Source organism: Helianthus annuus, chromosome 15 (assembly GCF_002127325.2).
Source record: "Helianthus annuus cultivar XRQ/B chromosome 15, HanXRQr2.0-SUNRISE, whole genome shotgun sequence".
Classification (NCBI taxonomy): Eukaryota; Viridiplantae; Streptophyta; class Magnoliopsida; order Asterales; family Asteraceae; genus Helianthus; species Helianthus annuus.
The window spans coordinates 88,054,553-88,068,362 of NC_035447.2; the positions used below are offsets into that span (position 1 = coordinate 88,054,553).

The window sequence follows — 13,810 nt, forward strand, 5'->3', positions numbered from 1 at the left end:
CTGGATTTTTCTAAATCTGCAATTAAGTTTGTGTTATGAAGTGCATATCTATCAATCTTAGTCACAAACTCAACACATCTAGCACATCGCTTATCTAAAGAAGATGATTTTACCTCAATGCCAGCCATGAATGCACAAGCCTCGTTTTCAACGGAGTTTTCTTCCAACTTTTTAGCTTCTGCATCCGCAAATTGCTGCATTTCGGCTGTGGAGATGTTGAATTCAAAGCGTTCTCCTTTTTCTCCATCTTCTGTCTTGTTTGACTTTTCAACAGTCTCTTCAATCGAGGGATCTTCATTTTCAGCAACATTCCCCGAGTCCAATTCTTCCCCAATAACCTCAGCTACAACTGCAAGTTCCTCAATGCTACTCTCTTCGATAATCTCCTCACACACTTCTTCGTTCACAATTTCAGCTATAAATGCTTGTGACACAATAGCTCCCGAAATGTCTTCCAAGGCACAACCCCGGTCATAAGGCTCAATCACATTCTGTAGAGGTTGAGCCACCATAGCATTATTTGTCGAAGGTGTAAGATTTTCAGACCCACTTGAACGAGCACCTGAGTTAGAGGTAGCAGCTGATGCATTGTTGTGAGGTCTTGAATTATTTCCTCGGGAATTGTTGTCAGATCTTCCATTTTCGGCTTTCGACAATCACGTGCGAAATGCCCGTAGATAGCGCAGTTGTAGCATTTTACTTTGGACATGTCGACTCCCATTCGAGTCTTTGTCTGACCTCCTATGAACTTCCTACCCGTCTTCAACAGAAACTTCTTCGCTCTTCGGACTAACAGTGCCATATTGAGTTGTAGATCAAGTTCTTCCATTTCGTCTTGATCTATCTGATCAAAGTCCTCATCGAGACTTGATGGTTCAACGAGCTTTCCAAGACAGAAGTTCTCGTAGGCAGTCATGAAGGACGCCAACAGACTCATGTTTTCTTCAATCATCTTTAAACAGCTTGCATCTATCTTGGGAAAGTTCAAACTTGTTCCTTGAGATTTCTGAGCCCCACTAGAAGAGTACATCCCTTGATTTGAATTGGTTGTTCCACTTGAACTGTCATTGTTGCTTATAAAGGCATGTTCACTTGCAGGACCTTCATTCTCCGAATACAAAGCAACACCGACTCCACCAGTACTACCCTTCTCCGTTGGTTTCGAAGCCCTATATAACTGAGGATCTTGGATCTTCTCGAATCAGATGCTTGATCTTCCATATTCCAAGCATAACCCCTCAGTTTCTGAACAGCTTCTTCCAATGAAAGCTCTCCGTAGAGAACGCCCTCTCTGATCAAAGCGGTGTACATATTCCATTCTCTCGACAGAGAATTTAGAAACTTCTCAACCTTCTCGAATTCAGTGTAGATACCCTCTTGACTTCTATCAAGTTCGCTCAGCAGATGATAAAATCGATTCACTGTGTCATCAAATGATTCATTCTTCAAAGCCTTGAACACAACGAATTGAGTCTTCAAACGTTCGAGACGTCGCTTCTTGTACATTTCGTTTCCTTCATATCGCTGGATCATACTATCCCACAATTCCTTTGAGCTATTTCTCTTACGGAACGTATGAAGTATAGACTGTGTCATTGCCATCGTTATCATTGACATAGCTTTCTCTTCACAGTCATAAAACTTTTTCTGGTCGTCAGTGAGTGCCAAATACGTAACAATCGTCAACGTACGTACTGGAGTAGCTCCACATCCTTTAACGATGCACAACCAGATTTTGATGTCTTTTGCTCGTACATATCTTTCGAAACGCTCCTTCCACTCAGGAAAATCAAGCTCGTTTATCAACAAAGGAGGTTTGTCGCTACTTCCTACCTCAACATTGTGCTTGAGGTTTTGCACCATTGCAGTCAGATTGTTGTTTGCCATTTCAGAAAACAACAGTGGACTTCCAAGCAAGAACTGTGTCACAGAAGACTTTTTCTAAGTTCAAACTCTGAGTGAAAACACGGAGTGAAGTGTCTGAGCTTTAAACAGAGTTGCGAAACCCGGATCACACAAACCTGAAATAAAACACAAACAACAGAAAACCTCGGACACTACACTGTTAGAAATGTAAACTCAGACTCCCCTAAGAACAAAATTCGGACTCTAGTGAACTCTATAAAAATTCGGACACAGACTCTACCTAAAACACTAATAAAAGTCGGACTCCACTCAACATCTTAAAAATCGGACTTCTTTAACCATCTAGAATATTCGGACCAATATAAAATCTAAAACTTGGACTTAATAAATTAAAAAGCTCGGACTGAATGAACTGCCTTAAAGGTCGGTCTATATCAAAATTTAAAATTCGGACACATCACACACCTTAAAAGTCGGACTTAGGAAACTTAGAACTCACTCTTAAAAAGTCGGACTACCACAAACACGGTCGGACCTAAAGTTAACTAAATATTAAAAATAAACTTGGACTCTATTAACTATATGAAAATCGGACACAAGCAAAGGTGGGACTAACTTACATAAAAAATCGGACTACCTTTATCTATTATAAAAGTCGGACACTTATAACAACTTATAATTTAAAAAGTCTACTCTTCTAACCCATCAAAAAGGTCGGACACTAAGACTAGACAAAGGTCAGACTCCTTTGGATCTGGATATAAAGATCGGACTCTCTAACACAAACTAATAACCTCAGACTCAATCAACACTACAAAATTCGGACAAAAGGTCAGACTGAATGATTTGAAACTCAGACAAGTCTCAAAACTCAGAAGAAACCAATCTCCGGACTATCTCCCCATGTGACTACACACTGGTTCAACAATACCCCGGAGACACAAACACAAAATGTAAACCACGGACAAAGCTTCCAAAGATCAAACTCAGAATCTTTTTCACCTTCAAAACTCTGTATGAACCAAAAACCCCTGTAAAACCCAGATGAAGAAAACACTAAAAATCACCAAACTACTCAAAATCCATCATCAAATCACTAGATATGAATGAAAAATCATGAATAAAACACAAAAACTCACTAAACACTCACTAAAACCTATCAAAGTATGAACTATTCTCACCAAAAACCTTCAAACTAAGAACACCTACAGTAGTATGAGCACACTGCTCTGATACCACTTGTAAGGCCTCCTAATCCAAGATCTCACTCAGCTAAAGCAACCAACAGGTGTGCGAAATCCACCTGATGATCAACCACTGCAGATGAAACACTAGAATGCAAGGATTTGAGAGAGAAATCAAGAATACACTGAGTATTCTTGATGAAGATGAATGACGTCACTCACACAAAGCAGCCGCCAGACAAAACACAATGATTAGGGTTAGGTGCACAGAATTTCACACAGAATCGCCGCCTTGTCTATTCCATATAAAAGTATATATACAAGGCAAAGCCCGGACTTTCAAGACTAACTAGAAAGCCCGGACAAAACATATAGCACAAAGCTCAGACCTTTTGCCTAGACAAAACTCAGACAAAAGATACACAACAAACTCTGACCTAGTCCCAAACAAAAAGCTCTGACTAAAGAGACTATCCTAAAACTTGGACAAAATGTCCCTAGGATAAACTTGGGACTATCTTTTACAAATGTACAATAAAGACCCTAAAAAAATCCGAGTTTTATAGGTGTAGTCCGAATTTTGGCCTAAATTTTCAAGTCTGAGGATTATCCTCAGTGAGCCGATTAACTGTGTGATATGGGTCAGAGTTTTTCAAGTTCTGAGGTTTATCTCAATGTGCCATGTTCTGAGTTTTGAGAACCAGGCATGTGATCCGAGTTTCAACATGTTCTCCGAGTTTTGTAAACCACTTAGTGTCCGAGTTTTACAGATCTTCGGTCTAGTATTGAAGTCCTTTATAACTTTCCGTCCTTTATAACTGTCTGTGGTTTACGGCTTGTTTAGATATGTCCGAGTTTTTAAAGCTTTAAATGTCCGAGTTTAACATGAATGAATGTTCCGAGGATCTGTTCTCCGAGGTTGTGTTCCGAGGATCAATTCTGAGTTTTAACAGTGTCTCCCAGTGTATGTCTTGATTGTTCTGAGTTCCTTTTAAACAGTCATCTTCCGAGTTTTGACTCTTAACTATGCATACTTTGGTTGTTCTGTGTTTCCGATGTTTAACATTGTTCTGTCCGATGTTTTTAGACTGAGAAACCTCTATCTGAGTCTACCCTCACTTGTCAGTTGAAAACCCTAGCTAACGTTGATGAAGCTTCGATCTCGATCGTCTGATCCTTCTAACAAAGGTAAGAGCATTCTGGAGGATCCGGATAACAGCATCAGCAGCTTGTCTTCAGATTCTGACTACAGTGAATCCAGTCATGAAGGAGGAGGCATTGGCAACGACAAACTAGTTGATGTACCAGATTCTGAGCCGCCAAAGAGAAGGAAAACTGGTTCATGGAGTGATGAAGAAATGGCGCTTGAAGTTGATAATGTTGTAGTAAAGAAGAATAAAACAAAGAAGAAAGCAAAGAAGAAGACAAAACCAACTTTAATGTGGCAAGTTTGGGAAGAAGAGACTGAGAAATGGCTTGACCAGCATATGACAGAGGATGTTGATTTGGATAATTTGAATGAGATAGTCGCAGAAATGGTTGATCCATCCCCGGATTTGATTGTGCCACTTTTAAAGTACCAAAAGCAATGGTTAGCATGGGGATTGAAGCAGGAAGAGTCTGCTTCAAGAGGTGGTATTCTTGCATATGAAATGAGAACGTTTCAGGTTTTGTTACATATGGTTGGTAATTTACTTGATGTTAGTGAAGAAGGGCGGTTGGTTACGTTTCGGGTTAGTTTGGAGAACGGAAATGATAATAAAGGGTGGGGAACGAGTCGACCTGTGGGTGACGAGTTTGTGAATGTGAAGTTTGATATAGGGACTGGCGATGTCGGTTTTCAATTGGAGTTAGCGGTTTTGAGTATGAATTCGGGAGTTAAACGGCAACAGGCGAACCGAGTTAAAGACAGTTTAAGCTTCACTATGCGTAAAAAGCTAGTACAGATGATGCAAGGAAAAATATGGATGTCGACAAATTCGCAAGGCTACATACAAAGCACAAGTCTAGTACTCAGATTTCAAATTCAACAAACATTCAGCAGACTAATGTTTGACCTTGGAAACTTCGTTGACCAACCAAAGTCAAACTCGATCTTCAGGGGCCTTCAAGTAATTTTAGCAGACGACGACAATGTAAACCCAATGGTCACCAAAAAGCTCCTTGAAAAAATCGGCTGCCTAGTCACCACAGTGTCATCCGGTTTCGAGTGTTGAGCTCGCTCGGGCCCACAATGAGCCCGTTTCACGTCGTGATTTTGGATCTCCACATGCCTGAGATAGACGGCTTCGAAGTTGCCACACGGATTCGTAAGTTTCGTAGCCGTAATTGACCGTTGATTATTGCATTGACTGCGAGCGCCGAAGAACAAGAGTAGGAGCGATGTTTGCAAGTGGGGATGAACGGGGTGATCAGGAAACCGGTTCTGTTGCGGGGCTTGGAAAATGAGCTTCCAACGGTTTTACAACGAGCTGGTGAACGGTTATCGGGTTAGTAGATATAGGAAAATTAACACTTGTTTTGGTTTCTTATACTACCTCCTTGATGCAAAATCCATTATAAAATTTTCAAATTAAAAAAAAAATCGAATTTATGGGTTTTTTGGATTTCTTTGCTTGTTCTGAATTTCTTTGTACTCTAAGTACTATTCCGATGAGATGATCTGATTCGAGTTTTCAAGAGCTTTCGGGTTTTACCAGTTCTGAATTTTCTAGAATTACGGGTTACCTGGGGTACCGGATTTTTAACTAAGTTTAGAAGCTTGTGTAGTTCGGAAGTTTCGAGTTGTGCATGTTCCGAGTTTTTCTAGTTATTCCGGGTTACCTGGGGTACCGGATAACTAACTAAGAGTCAGAATTATGCGTAGTTTGAAGACTTGAAGTCGGTTTCGGATTATCGAAAAGTTTTATGGTACTTATGTTGTCCGGATCAAGTGAGGAGGTGAAGAGAATACGACTTGCTTGGATTTTTGTATTGTTTACAAAGAAAGAGGGGGTGTAAAAATTTTGAAATTCCTGTTTTCTTTGTAAATCAAAAGCTCGTGGTGTTACATCGAAACAAGTTCATGTTTACTATCTTTGAGATTAATTTAGTGTTAATCTTACCGGTGGGGAAGTGTTTTTAACATGAAGCAAGTTAGAGCTAGTGTATGATTGAGTTTTGTCAAGTTTGTTCGAGGTTCAATCAAGTGTTGACGTGATGAAGCAAATTGTTCATTTGGCAACTAGTTGAAGGTCGAGCCTTTATCGTATGCCGGTTAGAGTAGAGAAGATTAGTCTTCTTGGTACCTCTTCCAAGTTGGTGACTGATCGGATTCTCGAAATAGGGATTCTTACATTGAGGGGGAGATCAGAGAGAGACGAAAGTCAATGGGTAATTGGTGGATTTGTGAAGATACGAGATTGGATCTTGAAGATTCAAGATGAAATGATTTCAGACACTCGGTTGAAGACTCTGATCAAGATGGTGGATGTACTTTTACAAAGTTCAGTTTTTTATTAACTTATCAAACTGAGCTTCATGTCTTTGTGAAGTTTGAAGTGTTCAAGGTCGGTTCGCGTTAATTTGATTCGAGAGTAGTTTGAGGGGGAGGATCTACAGTGTTTGATGTTGGATTCTTCGGGTTTCTCAAAGCGGCCTTAAGTGATCGTCAGCAAGTCTTTAATTAGAAGGGTTGAAGATCGCTGTGCTCTACCTAAAAGATCAAGTCTCAACCAAAGTTGAAAGCTGACATGATATCTTCAGTTAAAGGGGAGTCTCTAAGTGTAGTATCCGGTGATTGAAGATTATCGATGCCACACAGAACTGATGCAACAGTTAAGGGGGAGACTGTAAGTGCAGTTCCTGCCGGATAACTGTCGCTTATCAGTTCTTCTGGTCAACCAAAGCAGAAGTCCAAGTTAAAGTCAACCATAACGAAGAATTCAAGACCACATGAAGACCATGCATTGATCAAGGGGGAGTTGTTAATGCACTTTGGGTGAAAAGTGCATGCCTTCCAATTGTTAGGGTCTTTATTGTACATGTCTTGAAAGTTAGTCGAAGGTTTATCCTTGGACAACTTGTCCAAGTTTTAGGAGAACTTTTATCTGAGTTTTATGTTTAGGGAAAAAGTCAGAGTTTTGGTGTAGAATTTGTTTGTCCGAGGTTTAGTCCCTAGCCTATATATATGTGTGTATTGTGTAGATTAGGGCAACTCTTGAAGCTTTGTGCACCTCTCCCAACTTGTTCATGCTCCTGGTGTGAATTCTAGAGAGAGAGACTATGTGTTAGTGAGAGAAAGCTAGGGTTTAGATCTTTGTGATCTAAACCAACTTGTAGAAGATGATGTATACTCGTTTGGTATGTAATCTGTGATGATTGTATTGAAATGAATGAGTTTGTCTTGCATCTTCTTCTTCATCTACCCTATTTTGTTCTTCATGTCTTGAAATCAAGTGCAATGTTTGATGTTCGTCATCGATCAGGTGCATTCACAGTGCGTATGACACTTAAGGTCATTAATCCTCATTGTAGGACCGAGGGACATGAGTGATAGATCTATTTGGGTGTAGCAAGCCCACACCCATGCGGACCAGGGTGGCCCATGTGGTGACTATGTCTTCATCCCGGAGACAAATTTGCTAGGTTTGAGTTTTCCTGCACCATTTCACACATGACATTGGCCTTGCAAACCATTGGTGATCTGTTTTTCCTTATTGCTACATACCAGGGACTTACATACATATAAGACATACTTTAAAGGTTTATTCACATACACTTACACATGAACTCGCTCAACTTTTGTTGATGTTTTTCAAATTACATGTATTTCAGGGAACTAGTGGATCTGGCAAGTGTTGCATGTTTTTCAAGCTGCGTATAAATAAAAGATGTCGTCCGTGGTCGTAGAGTTTAGGGGATGTATCCTACTCCTGGACGGGATACATGTTTCTAAGCTCGGGTTTGTTTAAGTCTTTTGCTGAGTCCTTGTGAACTCATTTAAACATGTTATGGTTTGTAACTTAAATTGGGTGTCGATGTTTGCAGTCAAGTATGTTATGGTATTTTCTAAGCTTAATTAATGGATGAATATCTTTTGGTTTTATCATATAGCGTTGTTATGATTGAATGCTATGGTATTAAGAAGTCACACCAATAACCACGCTTCCGCAAAAGTCAAGGTGTGACAGCTTGGTATCAGAGCTTCGGTCGTAGCGAACTAGGATTCCTTCTTGAGTCTAGACTACCATCGTTAGGGCTCTCACGAAAACATTTTTACATTGCATACACAAAATGTCCAGATCCAGGGAACAAACATTTTTACAAACAAAGGGCACAAAACACATTTCAAGGTTATGTTTATAGTTCAGTCTTAGAGACTGGGGAGGTTTAGTCTTAGAGACTGGGAAAATTGAGTCTTAGAGACTGGGAAAATTGAGTCTTAGAGACTGGGTAGTCAGTTTGAGAAACTGGGGAGGTTTAGTCTTAGAGACTGTGAAAACTGAGTCTTAGAGACTTGGAAAATTGAGTCTTAGAGACTGGGTAGTCAGTTTGAGAAACTGGGGAGGTTTAGTCTGAGAGACTAGGGAGTTCGGCCTGAAAGGCTGGGTGGGATAGTCTGGGGAGACTAGGATGAATACATTCTTACATTGTTATTACTTACATGCTTATTTGATTATTGTTAATATATGTGCATATGTGTGATTGCTTTGTCACAGCCACCATGTCCTCTTCTAATAGTGGAGTATCAGATACCATAGACCCTATGGCCATAGTCTCGGATGATGAGATAGCCACAGACCCTGAGGTTTTCACCTCTGACACTACGAGTGACGAAGATGATGATCTCCAGCCGTTTGCTTTACCAGATTTTGGAAATGATATACCGCTAGCTGATGGTTTTCCTGATGGGTATCTACTTCTTGTTCCGATCCCTGCTCCTTTTCCTCTTGCTGCATTTTCTCTTGGGGATCTGCCTCTTGATGCTATGTTTGACGATGACGCCGATCTTTTTATTGAGGATCCCCCTGAGGGTGCCCAGGACGATGGAGCTCCAGTTGATGGTGATGTTATCATTCCACTTATCGAGATTTCAGTCGATGATGACGTTGTCGTTCCACGTGTTGAGATTCCAGTTGCTGATAATGTTGCTATCCCTCTTGTTGAGATTCCAGTCGCTGATGTCATTGCTGTTCCACTTGTCTAGGTTCCTGTCGTGGAGATTTTGTTTGACCATTCTGGTCCCGATTCGTTCGAGTCGGTGTCATCTACTACTTTACACGCACTGGGATTGCAGCGTTATCCCACTGACTCTGACTCCGACACCGCTATGTCAGCTGCACCTGTTCCTCCGCAGGATTTTGAGTTTGATGACGAGTTTGATCCTGTCTTTCCACACGACTTTGATCCTGACCATGAGATTGAGTTTGTCCCTGACAAGCAGCCTTTTGAAGCACCTGTCATTCCTGACGATCAGCTCTTTGATATACCCGCTGAACCTGAGTATGCCCCAGCTGACCCTGAGCCTGAAATTGCACCAGAGCCTATACCTGCTCACGACCCTTTGCCTGAGCATGACCCTGCACCCATCGACATTCCAGTTGTTACACCACCTTTGCCTGACCCGATCCTTGTACTTGTTGATCGTGCTCCTTTTGCTGCCCAGGTTGATCCCAGATATGCATTCACCCACAATGGGTGGATCGAGGATGACGATGACTTACCACCTTTTGTTAGACTTGTTACTCCCCCTCCTGCACCTATACATGCACCCATTGATATCGCCCCGTTTCACCCACAAGTATCTGACATTCACCACACAGATCTACCAGTCACCATTCGTGACACCACCAGCTCCTCTCCTACCCTACCCTGATTTTGATGTCTGTTTCCTCATTATGGAGCAGCACGTTAGTTATCTGTTGCGTATCGTTCATGCACTTGAGGAGGATTTGGCGCATTTGCGCATGTTGCTTTTCATTCCTCCATCTCCTCCTCCTCCAGCATCAGCATAGCAGTTTTTGGTTTTATGCAGGTAGCATACGTTTGATGAGAGTATAGCTATTGAACCCAGATTGCACAGCCTGTTGAAGACCACCCTTCTGACTTTTGACTATTGTAGTTTGATAGACGATTTGGACTAGGGTGATATGACCATGTAGTCCCTTTGATGTATGGTACATGGTGGAACACGTAAAACTGTATTCGTGGTCATTAATATGTGAAAGCTCAATCGCAACATTCTCATTATATACATTGTTGAATTTCTTGTTTATGCTATGATTATGATGCAATGTGCTTACATGCTGAATGAAAGCCTAATCGTAATGTTATCGTTAAACGTGCTACCAATATAACAGGAATGTGCTATGATTGTGATATATGTGTTTGTTTGTTATACTCTCAATAAAAAAGATTCCATTTACTTACTTATACTACGAGTATGCTTGTTAGTGCATGCATCTGTCGACTTCGTCTTGTATAGAGTCTTGTACTTAGAATGTTAAATTAGGGCACGTAGTTCAAAATATATGTAATTCCGCTTGTATCGGTAATTCCGCTTGAATGATGCATGAAGGTAATTCCGCACGGAATTAGATTCCGTGTGAAATCTAATTCCGTTTGGAACATCTTCAAGCGGAATCAGAAGCCTATATATACCCCTTTCAAGCGAAATCAGTTAAGAACTTTTCCGGTCTGTGCAACGAAGTGCTGCCGAAGTGTCGTATCTTTGTAAATTGTCATCAAATCAATAAAATCGACAGTTAAAGTGATATTCTTGCTGAATTGACCTCAATACGACTGTTTCCGCCTTTCGTATTGAGCATAAACTCTTCTGAACGACTCGTTCGGGTTTGAAATCGATCCTACAAGTGGTATCAGAGCTCAGGAGGAAGAGTTCATACCAATTCAGCTGCAAATTCTGATTTCTACACCTTCTTTTTCAATTTGAACTTGATTTCACGGTCAAAATGCTTTGAAATTCATACATCATGTGCGCAATACTGTTTTAACAAACCCTAGAAAGTTTCAGAACTAAAAACGGCTTTAAACTTTATCAATTTGACAAATTTCGCTTCAAGATGATGACATCAGCGTAATTTCGCACGAAACTAAAGGGTAATCTCGTTTCAGAAGTTAATTCCGTTTGAAATCTTACACGGAATTAGCTAATTCCGCTCCAGAATTAGTATTTCCGTTTCTAGAGAGTAATTCCATTTGAGTGATTCCACGCGGAATTAGTAATTCCGTTTGAAAGTTTTGATTCCGTTTTATAATCCCGCACGGAATTATAATTCCTTTTGAAAAAGCGTTATCTCAAACGAAATTAGGGTATTGCATGTGAACTGTGTAATTTCGCTCCAAAGCTATTTCCGTTTGGACTGGGTGATTTCGTTTGAAGAGTAATTCTGTTTGAACAATCAGTTTTGTGAACTTTGAAAAACCGAATCATGGAAGAGGAATTTAATAACGCCTTTGTTACCCCGATTACTGTTACTCAGCAGACAATGTTGGAAAATGAAACGGGGACGATGCAAAAACCGCCTAAGCTCATGAATATCGAGGAGTATAAAGGTTGGGAAGGACGTTTTGAAAACTCGATTCAAGCAAATTATTTGGATGCTTGGGAATGCGTCGAAACAAAATATGTTAGACCGACGAATGATGACGAAGAGGAGATTGCTATCAAAGATATGAGTGCTGATGATAAAAAGAAATAAAAAAATGAAAAAATGATGTTAAGTCTTCTACAACAAGCTGTGAAAGAAGACATCATGGTCTTATTGCAACATAATGGAAGTGCTCATTCGATTTGGAAAGCATTAAGATCAAAGTTTGTTGGAAGTCAAGAAATGATAAAGAATAAAAAGTCGCTTCTGAAGAAAGAGTTTGATCTATTTCGAGGTTTGAAAACTGAAAGCACAAAACAGATAATTGAAAGATACTGCAATTTATTGGTAAACATGAGGAGGGTGAGCATCAATAAGGACAATGAGGAGTTGATTGAGAAATTAGCAGATGCGTTGCCACACGAAACTTGGGGCACATATCTCATGATGCTAAGGAACAAGAAAGGGTTTAGCAGTCTGACACTGAGCAAGTTCGTTGAAAAGATTGAGGCTCAGGAGATGGAACAAAGAAAGATCTTAAGAATGAAAGATTTCGATGGTGAACAAGACATTGGGCTTTATTACAAAGCAGGGTTGAATGACAAAACCACCAACATGTCACCAAAGGTTGAGACAGCTTTCAATGCAAAGAGTTCATCAGGAAGTTCATCCAAAGGATCAAACAGCAACACAAGTTTTTCATCATATCCATCTTTTGATCCGAACATTTCAGCAACTAAGAATGGCAAGAAGCTTCAATGCAACATTGTATTGAATCTTGAGAATGATCAGGAATATATTGAAGAAGTTGCAAAAAGTCACATGTCTTTGTTAGGAACTGTGTTAGAGTCCTATGGAAGTTTCGTTGCAGGAACGATCGGGAATCCAATGTTGACCAAAGAGGATTACGATCAGATAGATGCTGAAGAGATGAAATTTTTGGATATAAAGTGGTGTATGGCAAGTGTTTTGAGGAGAGCCGAGAAATTTAGGCAGATCACAGGAAGAGATGACTTCCGTGATGTATGTGTTTCTAATTTGGGTTTTGATAAATTTAAAGTTACTTGTTTTCGTTGCAGAGAAAAAGGACACTTCAAAAGGGAGTGCACTAATCGCGAAGCAAGTGGAGCTCAAAATCCGTTCAACAACAATGATTACTATCGGAAGGCCATTTATCATCAAGTTGCTCAACAACAACAAGAACCACAAGTAGCACATGGTAGAAAAGTGATTGAAGAATCATCAAAGAGAGCATGTTTGGTGAATCAAGAAGATTTCAATTGGGATAAATATGTGTTCAGCTGATGGTAAAGCATGTGTGATAGATCAAGATGATGAAAAATTGCCAGAAGGGTTTAGCTGGGAGAACTCCAGTTGGGATGACTATGACCCTAACAAAACTTCAAGTCACAAAGCTTTTGTTGCTCAAATTGAAGAAGATAGTGATGATGATAATGATTACTATGCTAAAAGAATGGCTAAGCATTTGAAAATGATGGCAGAAAGTGATAGTGAAGATGAAAAAGCTAAAAAGAAAAAGAAAAAGATCAAAACACCGGTTAGCAGTGATGAGGAAGATGTTCCGATGGTCAGAAGAAAAGTGAAAGAAGTTCCAGCTTTCAAGATTGATGAAGAAGCTGATGCAAGGAAGAATCCGGTGATTTGTGAAAATTATGAAGCTGTAAAGAAACAAAATAGTACGTTGATTCACAACTTGAACAGATTGAAGGAGTCTTATGATGTACTGAACAAAGCCATGAATCAATACAATGAATCCAGTGAAGAACAAGCAACAACAATGAAAATACTTCAAGGAGCTTTCATGACGAAGCAGAAAGTTGTGAACAATTATATCGAGAAGTGTGTTGTGCTGGAACAGAAACTGGAGACTCAAAGAATTGAAACAGAAAGAGTTAATCGATTGTTAGAAAGTTACTCATGTACTTCTTATGTCATTGACATGATTTATCATACTGTTGAAGGCATGAAGGCATTTGAAGATGATGAAGTAACTGGAGAACAGAAGGTTTCTGAAGAAAAGACTCCTGAAAAGAAGAAAGAAAAGAAGAAGGATACTAAAGTAAAGACATCTGGTAAGAAACAAGGTGTCAGTTAAAACAAGTGTCCACCTCCGCTTGAAAATGGATATTCTCCGAGAAATCCAAATTC

General features: G+C 40.0%; 1 pseudogene; it reads left to right on the forward strand.

The window, feature by feature from the left end:
• The first annotated feature begins 4,198 nt into the window (after window positions 1-4,198).
• On the forward strand, window positions 4,199-5,608 carry LOC110913935 (annotated as a pseudogene).
• Window positions 5,609-13,810: the final 8,202 nt, after the last annotated feature.